Below are 12309 nucleotides of genomic sequence, written 5' to 3' on the forward strand. Positions count from 1 at the left end.
GGCCCTGAAAAACATCAGCGCCCTTGAGTGAGCTGAAGCAAGAATTTTACTTCGTTACATGCGTTCTCTTAGGATTCGTGTTTTATAATATTTTTCTACGTCAATCAGGGAAACGTATTACTATTAGAGAAGCTGTGTATTTTTTGATCAAATCAATATTTTTCGAATTTTTTTCGCATTCACAACGGTCTAAAATCGAAAAGTTCCTGATATATTTCACTTTTAATTATCATTTTTTCCATTTTTGAGCTTTTTCTTCTTTGATGATATTCCACTCCGGAAGATTTTTTTAACGAGTACACAATTCTCATTAGAGTTCTATCAAAATTTATAGCCTTTGTTATCTCTGCTGCAGAATATATTGAGGCAGGCTTTAAACCGAGATGCACGAATCCTGTAAAATAGACTAATAAAAGTTTTCTCCGAAAATGTCGAAAGTACTGCGCTATTAGAGGGCGAAAACGAAAATTATTACGACGGAATATTTCAAATATTTGCAAAGCTGAAACGAGATTTTATTCAATTTATTATTTCCTTTAAATATTGCTCCGTGTAAAAACTTATGACACTAGTTAAAACCCCACTTACACCACTTTTTATTTCAATGATGAACGTGATGATAAATCCTTTCGTGGGCACAATCAGAATGAAAAAGTGAACTAGGAGATTGGTTACGAGTTTGTTTTGCGACCGTAGGGCGTTGTGCAGCGGAAGAGCATCCGGTTACGGTGTACAAGGTTGTTGGTTCAACCCTCCCGCAGTGGTGAAAGCTAGTTTAACTGACCCTAACTTATCTATCAGTATCAGGTATTCGGCAAGTGACTTGCTAAATCAGGTTATCGGTCGTTAATTCAGGTCTTCAGTCGTTGATTCAGGTCATCGACCGTTAATTCAAGTCTTCAACCTTTAATTCAGGCCTTCGGCCGTTGATTTAGGTCTTCGGCCACTAAATCAGATCTGCGTCTGCTGACGGAAAAAAATTTGCAGTGGCACCCACCCAAACCTTCCAATGGGATAATTGAATTAGGAGCCTTCGGGTCGCCTCCAACTGCGGGCGCAGACTTACTTACGAGCTTATTTTCTAGCTACACATTAAAACTGGTGACTGTATGCTGATGTACAATCAGTGACAAAATACTTGGCACAAAAGGGAAATTCACCGGGGTGTTTTGAAACCACAATCGATTTGTAAGTGCTCTTAAGTAGGTTCGAAGCGTAGAGTTTTAACTCCGAGTTTTAACGCTAGACTTAATACTTAGGACTTTAGGATCCAAAAGTTCAAAAATGGTCCAGTACCAATAAATCCCTCCCAGATCGAAATAATCGATGAAATCAAGTTGAAGGCCTAAAATTTGACATTCTCGCTCGAACTTCAATTTCCGAAAAATGGTAAATAAGCCAAAAGTGCCAATTTATTATGGCACTGATTGTAGCGATTACCACACTTTTTTTACTCTCAGCTGATTTATTACTTGTTTTGATGGACCAATGTAAGATGAGATGGTGTCGACTACTATGGCTAAATCCACATTCACTATCTCTCTTGAATTGCAAGGGAAATACTATTACCGGACTAGACGATGTTATCGTCCGTTATATTGATAGTGAAGCAGGCATGGAAATATCATACACGCGGATGGCTGTATACGGAAAGACAATCGACGGTAGTTTCGAAGAAACGTATAGTCTAAGACTTGCAAACTCTAACTATTGTAAACTTTTTTCTTGAGATAGCGATTCGTTTTATACTATGGCATAGTCTACTACCGGACATATACTTTTGACATAAGAAGATAATTTGTGATTGACTAGACTGGACTGGAGTCGTTATAATCCATGTAATAGGGTGAGTGTTATATGATAATGCGATAATTGTTATATGATAATATCAGTTTGTATTAAACTACAATTTTCTGATTGCGCTCTTCCAGAAAATGTCCGTACAAAGGTGGTGGATGATATAGTGTCCGGGGCTAATGAAAAATCTACACAATTAGCCTTGTCCGGGGTTAAAGTTGCTCTGTTTTTGGGTATTTTTGCTTTGTTTGAGGGTGATTTTGAATATCCAGGGGGGTCAACTGATGCTTGTCCGGGGGGTTACAACTGCTGTCTGGGGGATCAAAAATCACAATGCCCGAGGGGTAAATTTCCAAAAAATATAATATCCTCCACCCTTCATATTCAATTTTTTTTCTAGAAGAGCCCTTTTCAATTTTTGATGGATGATGATAATAGTAAACAAGGTAAGTATTCTTTAGGGTGTTCACTAATTTAGCAAACAACCTCATAATCATCTACATAAGTCTAAAACCAAGCCACACCCAAGGCAATTTTGGTCGAAGCTGAATGCCATCCTAGTCAAAATTTACGCCCAAGCGAAACAATATTGTTATGGAGACCTGGGTGCCAAAAAATAGCTCAAATGTCTTAGATATCTAAAGATGTTTGTGAAAAAAACTGTGATTATAGCTGACATATCTCAACAAATTGGGGAAATTTGTTTAATCGCCAAAGGTTTACTTGATGCAAAAATCTACCGACTAAATTGGCGCACCGTATAAAAGCACCCTTTTACCTCATTAATTTACTCATCAATTAACAAGTATAGCTGACGTGTAATTTTTGAATCAAGTCCAAATTATTTGTTCTCTATTGTCTAGACGTCTAAAAGGGTAGTAGGTTGACCTTTTACTCTTATTTCGTGAGATGTTTTCTTTTATGAAATAACGGGTGTCACTCTGTCAAGCAAGATTTCTTGTAGATCAAAGAGATTACAAAAACGGAAAAAGGCGGGAAGTTAACTTGCAGGCCAAGCACGGGATGAATTTGCACAATGTATCATACCAAATTTTTGGAAATGTTTAATCAAGGGTAAATAAGCTGCCAGTGATAAACAAAATGATCCTTCCGCTAGTAGAATCATACAAAAACTGACTGGGTTTGAATTTGTCTTTGGTAAAACTTTTAATGAGTAAAATACCAAACCCTAAATCAAGCTCAATATCTCCTAGACTATGTTATAGTCTAAGACAAATTACTAAGAAAGAGATAAGAAATAAGACATAAGCCCAAAGCTGAAGAAAATTCGCAAACGGTTTTTTTGCCAAAGAGAGTTTACAGTCGGTAGAGTTAGCAAGTTTTCAAAGCTCTCCCGCCGATTTTTTTCTCCGTATACCGCCATAACGCCATACCACCATACTTTACCACCTTTACTATCACTGTAACGGACGATAACATCGTCTAAAAATCTCTTTGAATGGTATTGTTCTTTATGGTTACCTTCGTGATTTACCCCAATAACAATACCTCTGATTGGCATGGCGGAATGATCATGTTAACCAAAATCCTCGAGCAGAGTTTTTATGAAGGTTTTTTTATAAAAATCATATGGTGGAAGTTCAATTATTTATCCGATTACCGGAGTAGATTTTTAAGATGTAGTCTGATTTGGCTTGAAAATTGAGTAGGAAATTAAATTTTTGCTAAAATTTAATCTGGCGGTCAAAAATCGTTTAGAAAAAATTTTGGGAATGCATGAAGCTATATAGATTTTGCAGGAATTTGATTTCAATTTTGGGATGGCATTACATTTCCGTCCAAAGCCATATTCCGACCTGTGACGGTGAATAGCAATTCTATTCAGCGCACAATCAACGCAGAGAAAAGTATTCAGGCTTCTTCTTAATGTATCTTATTACCTATTACATTTAGAAGATTATCCTATTAACCATGTATCAGTGCCGTAGTAACTGGAGGGGGACAAGAGGGGCTATGCCCCCCAATAATTTTTTCAAAAATGGTTATTTTGCAAAATGCAAAGTTTTTCTTTTTAAATTTGTCATAATTGTCTTTATGTGCATGTTTTGAGTGCATTTTTAAGCAATCTAGAGCTCAAATTTTCAAACCCCCCCCCTCGGGCTAAACCATGATTGGCCCTCGCGGTGTCACTAAACTTCAGCCCCCCAATATGAAAATGCTTCCTACGGCACTGATGTATTCCCTTTTCCCATATTCCCGTACTCCCGTTATTCTCATATTCTCCTTCTTCCCCATTTTCCCTTAGTTCCCATATAGTGAGAGCTACAATGTTCTTCGTGTGCACAGACTTGTTAAAAGCAAACTAACTTTTTTAAATGATCAATTAGGTCCATAAGATCACAAAAACGAGTGGTGAGAAAAATGTTGACCATTTTGCTGGTCCCCATGTGACGTCATCACTTTTGCTGGGGCTTGAAAATGAAAGTGAAAATTTGAGGCTCATATATGGCTCAAATGAAAGATATTTATCCAAAGATTCCAAAAAATATCACAACATATACCTGAAAATCAATATTTGAGAAGCTATAAAGGAAAATAGCTCAAAAAAATGACGTCATCGATGACGTCATCGGCAATTAAAAAATCTTCGAAATCGAAAAATTTTTGTTTCATTTGAAAGAGGACCTGCTTGGGAACAAAAAGTATTACTACTGAAAACCTTGAATTTCACTTGATAGGAAATTATTCTGTGAAATGCGTTTGACTTGACTCTCAAGCGTGCCCTGGGCGTGCCCGAAGCTAACGTTTCAAGGCAAATTTAATGAAATACAAATTTGCTGACAGGGGCTTTTAAGGAGTAATTCAGATTTTTTTGTAGTAATGTCCTCTTTCAAATGAAACAAAAAATTTTCGATTTCGACGATTTTTTTATTGTCGATGACGTCATCGATGACGTCATTTTTCAAGCTATTTTCCTTCATAGCTTCTCAAATATTGATTTTCAAGTATATGTTGTGATATTTTTTGGAATCCTTGGATAAATATCTTTCATTTGAGACATATATGAGCGTCTAGTTTTCACTTTCATTTTCACGCCCCAGCAAAAGTGATGACGTCACATGGAGACCAGCAAAATGGTCAGAATTTTTCTCACCACTCGTTTTTGTGATCTTATGGACCTAATTGATCATTTAAAAAAGTTAGTTTGCTTTTAACAACTCTGTACACACGAAGGATGCTTTTAGAACATAGTGGCTCTCACTAATAATCCCCTATACTCCCGTACTTCCCATTTTCCCATATTCCCCTTCTTTCCCATTTTCCCATATTCATCTGATCCTAATCTGATCATAACGAGTGGAGTGTAATATAATTTTTGTTGTTCACTCTTCCCCTCAATTTCAAATTATTACCTTTAATGCCATTACAACAAATTCAAAAGCGGAAATAAGAAATGATAATTGTTGAGACGTTTACACAATATATCGGTTCTATGGTCTTATTGAAAAGACGCCTACAGCTAATCTCCGAGACGATTATTAGCAAAGCTCATCGACTGATCATTGATATTCTATAAACTTAAGCCCGTAAACTTAAGTTAAGAATTTGGAATCATTTCTTCAGTTTATAACAAAGAATTTCGAAAATTCTAAAGTAAAAATTACACACTCTTGACGTATTATAGGTCAACTTCCCACGTGTTGACCTGAATATCGAATGATTAGACCACATTTACACGTTACGGTTTCGTTTCGCTTCCAAACGAAATGAAGCCATCCTTTTGGTTAAATTCAAGTGTTACGTCACTTTTAACCAACAGAATGGCTTCATTTCGTTTCGGACCGAAACGGAACCGTTACGTGCGAACATTGCTTTAGAGTGAAACTTTTAAATGACAAGGTGAAATTCATCAATCCAACTTTCAAACTCGAACACAGTCTCCTTAGTTTTGGATCTAAGTTGAGCTTCAAACTGTACTAATGTGTCATGGAAAGCATATTTGCTGTTGAAATGTCACGTAAATCGTAAATCGTAAATCATATTAGCCTATTTCATAGGATTTGTATTTTTAATACGTGATAAGTTTAATATAAAATAGCGTGTAACAGATGAACGAATCCTATAAAATAGGCAAATGTTGCGAAAATTCCGTTTGGGATTATTATTCATTGGGATTAGAGGATATACAGTGTGTCCGGTAAAAATGGGACTGATTTTCTTATACGGCAAACTCACTGGAGCTTAAAATGATATAATGCAATGAAAAACTGATTGAATAACTAGGTGGAAGCATTTTCATATTGGGGGGGGGGCTGAAGTTTAGTGACACCGCAAGGGCCAACCATGGTTTGGCCCGAGGGGGAAAATTTTGAAAATTGAGCTCTAGACTAGATTGCTTAAAAATACACTCAAAACATGCACATAAAAGACAATTATGACAAATTAAAAAAGAAAAACTTTGCATTTTGCAAAATAACCATTTAAAAAAAAATTATTTGGGGGGCCTAGCCCCCCTTGCCCCCCCCCCCAGTTGCTACGGCACTGCGCGTGTAAAATATATATTCTATGTTGTAAAATATATATTTTATGTGGGAATGGCATTCAGGGATCATATTTAGGCCCGGCGAACGGCGAATTTTGCCGGTCCAAGGCGTGAAAATAATCACAACACGCCGTTCGAAAAGTTCGGTTCGCCGCCTCAAGTACATATTTACGCTAATCAATACACTGCACTTGCTATGAATTCACCCGCTTAGAATTTAGATTAAGAACTTAGTTTTTGTATGATTAGAATTTAATTTCTCATTCGTCAGCCTACCAAAAACAAAACAAAACCCCTGATCATATTAGTTTTGCACCCAAAGCCAAAAACAAAATGCATTAATAAAAAACGGGAAAAAATAAATCTTATAATCCTTCGCATGTCTAGATTTAATTCCGTGCGTCTGTAAGACCGCCCTACTCCTCCCCTACTCTTTATGATTAAAACATTAAAAATAAACAAAATCTAATAATCTGACAAAAGAAAAGTTTTTAAAGAGAAAAGATTTTATCTCATTGCTTATCACTCTTGCTAACTCTGACTAGCTCTGCCCATCTTGTCAAAAAATTTCTTAGTCCTCTTTCTATATTAACTTATGTTTTATTTACAACCCAATCACTTTCGTTTTTGCTTTCTCGCAAAGACAACGCATTTTTATTTATTTTTTTTGGCTGAACAAAAAGGTCGTTTTGTCACTTTCACTAGATCTCTCTAGAGTAGAGCGCGGTACTAGGAGATTGGAAGATCAGTTATGATATAATGCCAACCGATGCCAACGAGGGTACTCAAAACAACGACCTAAGACTGAGGACTAAATTGAGGACTTACTTTAAAACTCTCCTTTAGATCCGCCACTGTAACGGTTTATTAAAATCATTTGTCCTCTGGCCGTCAACAGTATGTCAAAAAATGTGATCTTATATGGCGTGTTAACATACCATTCAGTAGCGTAAAATGATGATGAATTCGTGCAAGTGTAACATGAGAAGGTGTTCCCATGCAAATGGTGTTATTATCATAGTTAATCTTTCTTCGTTCGTTCGTTTGTTAAAAGAATTTTGCCACATTTTTTATGATAGTATAAATTCTTACAGTCATCGATCGATAATATGCAACCCAAAATTGCTGGATCTTAACTCAAATTGTAAATTTCTCCTAGCCCCTGTAAAAAGAACTAATTATTAAAAGATCTTGTCCTCGGTAATTGGCATGAAAGAAAGTTTATATAATTACAGGTCAAATATTGCCATGCAAAAGAACTTAGGGCCCGTCATACCAAACTATGAATATCAACTTAAGAATAGCACGACAGACGGGTTGGAACAATACCACGTGGCGCAAAAGTGAGCGTAGGCGTAAAGAAAAGTATGTTTGATGGGAGAAGTTTGAACCTTGGGGTTATAAGCGCTCTCTCTTCTCGCTCTCTTACACAGTAGTGAGTTTAAGTATCTGTGTTTTTCTGTGGAGGAGACGGTTAGACTCCGATTTTACGGGTTAGAATTGCGGGAATCCCTCCACCGTCCTCAAGAGTGCCAATACATGAACTCATTAGTTACACTGTTAAAAGACGCCCACCCCCCCCCCCCTTGATTATAACGACGATCTGTTAGGATTAACTAAAAACTAGTTTACTAGTCTACTAATCAACATCCCAGCTGACAGAGAACGTTATTTTAACGTTAATCAAACGTTATATGGACGTTAGGGATGTCAGATGGACATTAAAACAATGTTCTGTGCCAGCTGAGATCAGCGTCTTTAACATTGCATTAGCTGATCTAGGTAATTCCGGCTGCAACATCCAAAATCAACAGATCGATCATTTAATGCGACATTATTATAAATCGTTATTTTTGGACGGTCTCCTAATGTGTCATCTACATGACGTCTGCTTGAAAAAGCAATAGCAAGCTACACTAATTCGATTACTTGGAAAATTGAATTAATTCCGGGCCGATAAAGTGTAATGAACAAGTGTATGTATAATGCAAGGGGAGTGGAAAATAGATCAATTATTTGGACAGAATCGTAAATAGCTCTTGCTGTCTCAGTTTCTTTGAGATTACAAGATTCTTTTTACTGAACTGACGTCAGGTTTCATAACTTTCAGTGACGTCAAAATATTGTGAAAGAACGACGGAACGTTGTCTGTGTCTGGCTGGTACAGGCAAACGGAAAGCCCGTATTTCAAGAGATCAATGTTAGGGTGACAATTTCAAACTGAGCAGTGAACACTAGGTACCCAGATCTCTTTCTGCTATTTTTTTGCGTGGTATAGCAATATTCCGTTATCCAAACCTCCCAATAGACTTTATATGCTCATGTTTTAAAAGTCTATCTAAGTGTATCCAAGGATGCCTGTTGATCAGATTAACCTTCCAGAGGTTAACAATTTTGTCGATTTTCAGTGTGCCAAAAGGAAATTTCTATAGCAGACGCCAGTAATGATTGTGTTGTGACTAACTCAAACAAGAAGAGTAAATGCTTTGACTGACGTTGTTAAGCTTTAGTATGGCGCACTAAAATTACACGTTTTTTTTTATAAGGAACACGTTTATAAGGAACTCGAGGCTGAAAATGGTTCAAAAAATAAGGAATTGTTAAGGAACTGCTCAGGCTGAGGATAAGTGGATTTGAAAATAATGTACCTAATTGGGACTAATTTGACCAAATTTTGATCTTTCAAGGGGCAAAAAGTTGAAAAATCTCCTATGTAGTAAGGAACTCGATAAGGAACTTTGAGACTGAAATTCTCACAAAAAATAAGGAACTCCAGGCTCAGAGCAAAGTTAAGGTTCCTTATAAAAAAAAACGTGTATCCATATTGCAGTTTTATTACTTGGCTTTTTTTCAGATTCATTTCACATTTCTATTCTACGTATTTACGAATAAGGCGTGTTACTCAGTTCAAATAGATACAAACGTAAAAACTGCATTTTTTATGACAACTTTCAGACATCGGTCAGTCATTGAAAAATAACACTTTGAATAAAAAAACATAGGAAATCTTCCATCAATGAAGCATCTTATTTTGACAGATTACTTCATACCCTGTGTGTGCAAACAAACCGAAAAATGTAAAGACGTATTGACGGTACTGAGTTGACACAGAACCCATTGATATTTTTGTATAGTTTAAGGGAACTAATTTTTTTCACTAATTTTCGCGGTCGACATCTACGTTTTACCGAAATTCTTTCCTATTTCTAGGGGTTTTTTGAGGATTTTTAGTAAAAGTTGCATTTCACGGAACTTTCTCGGTAGACACCCAAAAAAGTTTGTACAAAGTTCGTCGTTAAAAAATATTCATCGACTGTAAAAATTGACAGAATTATTGCCAACTGACGATTTTTCTTTGGCGACGAATATTTTCACCGACGCCCATGGGCCTTTGCTCTTCAGCTTTCAGTTTTATGAGTTACGAAGTTTTCTCAAAATTTAACCAAATTGCTTTATCGTGACTTTCCGATTTTATAGATTTTCTTAATTGCAGCAGGCACTCTCTTTTCTGCAATTAAGTACACATTTAAATGCCCAACCTCACTAACCAATCTAATTTATTCATAAAATCTGATAACGTACTTGCAATTTAAACCTGTCAATCAATCGCATCAAACTTGGTGACAAAACAATGAAAACACACTCACCATTCTTACAAATAAAACCACAAAATGGTTTGACCTTTTCAGTGAAAATAGAAACTCTCTTTCAAGACCTCTTTCACCACGCATGCATATACTACTGCACAAAATCGTCAAAAATATATCAAATAACAAAGCTAGTCTGAATCGCAGACCTCTATAGATATACTTCCTATAAGAAACTTTTTTCGCTAGAGGATGAGCAGAAGCCTATGTCATAGCAAGCCTCAACGATTATTATGCCGATTTAAAGCGACAATCTTAGACGCGTTTGCATGATGTTACGGTTAATTCCAATCCAAAGCCAATTCTATTGGCTGATTTTAGGGATTCCACTAAATTTTAACTAAGAGCAAAGGTTCTATCTGTATCGGTGCGGAAGGTAGTTGTATGTTGCATCTTCTTGAGAGAAATCTTGTTTTGAAATGTAAATGATCGAGACTGGTTTGTTATATATATAGAGAGAGAGTTGGGTAAGCGAGGCCCCGTAAATAAGCTGCTATCTTTAGAATATAGTAGGGTTCAAACATAACAAATTACTGTCCTAGAGTGTAGAGATAAATCTCAACAAATCTAAACCACAGGAAATTATTGATCTTATAAATAAAGTGGATTTTCATGAGCTAATTATATGAACTAGTCTGCAGTTGGGGAGAAACAGTATGTTTTCAACAGAACACGTGGATCCGCCGACTGTTCAAAAAATGATGCAATACTTTGCATGGTTAAATCAATGTAACAACATCGTAAAGCGATACCAATTAACTCACTTACACAATAATGCCATTAACTGATAAACTTATTGCACACAAAGTTTTAAAACTGTGTTTCCAATTCGTTACATATTGCAGCTTTTTGGCAGCGTAATATTTGTACCTTTCTTTCTTTACACATTGAGATACATAGTAGACGACTCAACATATTTACATAGTAAATCTTTCCTGGAGAAATATCCAGTTCACAAGTTATCGAGACGAACAAAGCAATATCCAATATGAACAAACGAGAGAAAAACGGAATTTTCGCTGATTACTCTGTAAGATAGCCCCCGCCGATGAGGCGAACTCTTTTCAATGAATTGTTTTCAAATAGAACAGGAAGGGGTCCTAAAATAGTCCCTCTTAGCCCTTACCAACTTCAATATTTGTTAGCCCACTTCGGTCCTTAAGTCGAGCATCATGTGTAAGAATAAACGGGATCTTTAAGGGTAAGTTAAAAAAAACAGATCTTCATAAATAAGAACATACAAAATTTTCAGAGATTGTGACCATTGAGTTTAAAGCCCAAAGGGCTAGAATAGAATCTCTAACCTTTCTCAGGCAAGAAAAAAACGCGCCGTATTTTTGACGACAGATTGAATCTAGCAATTCCTTTGTTTACGATTGATATTTTTTTTCGAAATTTAGCGGTAAATTTTAGTTTAAATCTGTCATTTGTGTAAAAACCAGGCGAACCACTCAAGGCCGTGCAACTTTGGTAGGATTTGTTGGCTTCAAATCCTACAGGGAGATTCGATTCTAGCCCTTCGGGCTTATACTTCATTGATTGTGACGGCGTTAACAGAAGTTTAATGACGACGGAGGAGTCTTTTTTAGTTATTCTTTTTATGGCAGTATTTGCTCTCCGTAGAAAAAAAGGTACATCTTTCTGTAACCGTCGTTGAGTGTTTTTTAATCTCATTTCGCAAATAACAAGATTAAGGTAGTGTATTATCGCAAAAATTAACGATGGTCGATAATCTCCCTTAGCAACCAAAAGCAACCTGTTTTGACAACCTAGATAATGACTACTTAAACTTCGATAATAATGACTTAATGATACAAGCCAAGCTTTGAGATGGTAATTTTGTTAACCTGCTTATCAGTAGCCTTATCTGTTATATCTATTAACTCTCATAATGGCAGCTCATCTGCCAGTAGCTTATTTGTGTTTTTATCGATGCGGAAAAAATGATACTTACTATTAAAAAAACTTGACCTTATAAATCGCCCCTTTGAAAAAAAATTTCCATGAATCATCACCCCCTTTGTACAAGCTAAATAATTTTCAGACAAATTGGTCCTTCTTTTTTTCTCGATTTTCTAATAGATTCTCTGGCTCTCTGAATCTTAGATATTCATGACGTAATGTTTTCTACGGAAATACCCCGGTTTTAGATAGTAGTGACAAATTTAGACAAAAGACTAGACAAAAAAAGTAGACAAAAGTTGGATAAATTTGCCACTACTGGCAAAAACCGGGGTCTTTCCGTAGAAAACATTACGTCATGAATATCATGAATCAGGGGTCTTGAGGAAACTTTGAAGCTCTGGTGGCTTCAAACTCATTTAGTATAGTTAGTGCTTGCAATCTTGATGTGATCATTTA

The sequence above is a fragment of the Clytia hemisphaerica genome, unplaced genomic scaffold, assembly GCF_902728285.1.
Source record: "Clytia hemisphaerica strain Z4C2 unplaced genomic scaffold, Clytia hemisphaerica genome assembly, whole genome shotgun sequence".
Taxonomy (NCBI): domain Eukaryota; kingdom Metazoa; phylum Cnidaria; class Hydrozoa; order Leptothecata; family Clytiidae; genus Clytia; species Clytia hemisphaerica.